This window comes from Gossypium hirsutum, chromosome A04 (genome assembly GCF_007990345.1).
Source record: "Gossypium hirsutum isolate 1008001.06 chromosome A04, Gossypium_hirsutum_v2.1, whole genome shotgun sequence".
Taxonomy (NCBI): Eukaryota; Viridiplantae; Streptophyta; class Magnoliopsida; order Malvales; family Malvaceae; genus Gossypium; species Gossypium hirsutum.
In genome coordinates this window covers 73,801,434-73,803,152 of record NC_053427.1, presented here as the reverse complement: position 1 = coordinate 73,803,152, position 1,719 = coordinate 73,801,434, and positions in this window count along the sequence as shown.

Genomic DNA, 1,719 nt, shown 5'->3' with positions numbered 1-1,719 from the left:
GCATAAACGAAAAATACGGGTTATAAATATAATAACCTAATTTAGGGCCTAGTCAGAACAGAGGTCTCGAGACCACAAATTCGAAGATAAAAAATTATTTTTATTATAATTATGATATTATAGCATGATTATATTAGTGCATGAAAAATTTAGTGAGTTAATTTTAATGTTTACAAGCCCGATTGCGATAAGGGACTAAATCGCATAAAAGGAAAAAGTTACCTTTTAGTACCCAAATGTGTTAAATAGCTAGAGAATCAAAATTTGGAGTATTTAAAGGGAAATTAGGACCTTTTTAGAGTGCTTGGCCGGCCATGGGAGACAAATTGGTCAAAAAGTCCAAGTTTGGTTGGGTTTGGTGGCTAATTTGACTAATATAGTAATAAAATAAGAAAAGATGATATCACCTTCTCATCTTCTTCTCTACCATCGAAAATATCAGCTAAAATGGGGGTTTGAAAGATAAAAAATCTGTGGCAACTTAAAGCACTCATAAGTAAGTGATTTTAATGAGTTTTCTTTAAGATTTTTATATTTTTGAGACTCTTGAAGCATGAGCTTTCAAATGAGGTGATATCTTACCAAATTGTCAAGAGTTTAGAATTTTTACATGGATGTATTTGTGTAAAATGCTGAGTTTTTATGGAAAATATGAGTCCTAGTTGTGTTATAAACAACTTTTGTGAAAGGTGTTAGCATGAAAACACCTAAAGGGGCTAGTTTGCATAAGTTGCAAATTAAGTAATAAGTGTGTGATATAGTGAGAATTTGGGATTTCTATAGTAGTAAAAAGAGTTTATCTAGGCTAGAAATACGAAGGAATTTGATAAAAATTGATTTTCGGGCATAGGGGTAAAACGGTCATTTTGCCAAGATTTAAGGGCAAAATGGTCATTTTACCAAAGTTGTGAATTATGAATGCTTAATTGTGTTTAGTGACAAAGGATGTATATTGTTAATATAGATCAAGATTTTCCAAAACTGAGCCTAGATCGAGGCAAAGCCAAGCAATCCGATTAAGCCGTTTAGCCAAGCACTTTTTGTAGTCCAAGGTAAGTTGTATATAAATAGTACAACTACATTGTTAATACTTGTATTCGTATTGTCATTGAATTGATATTGTACGAATTGTTAAGTTATAAATTGAGAATCCCTTGTAATATTTGAGATAGTAGAAATATCCCGTTGAACCTTAGGATATGAATTGGATATTTCTGCCAAGATATTGGGTGATTTGTGCGCCAGTGTAAGACATTTCTGGGACATGTTTCGGCCGCACTATGAAACCCAGTATAAGACCATGTCTGGGACATGGCATCGGCATCCAGACAAGGGCTAGTGTAAGACATGTCTGGGACATGCTTCAGCTATATTATGAGTGCCAGAGTAAGACATGTCTGAGACATGAATCGACCTCGACAAAGATAGCTAGTGTAAGACGTGTCTAGAACATGCATCAGCTAAGAGTTATGCTAATGTAAGACATGTCTAGGACATGCATCAGCACGCATATATGAAAGCCAGTATAAGACCATGTCTGGGACATGGCATCGGCAATTTATCCCACGTCGAAGGTTCATAGAATATCCAGTAGTATCCCAAAACGGTTCAATGGTGAAAGTTGTAGTTCAATTTTGATAAAGAAAAGATGATCATGTTACGAGTGTTACAGGTACCTATATGATAAGCATGAGAAACGAGCTTAATTTAAAAATTGAA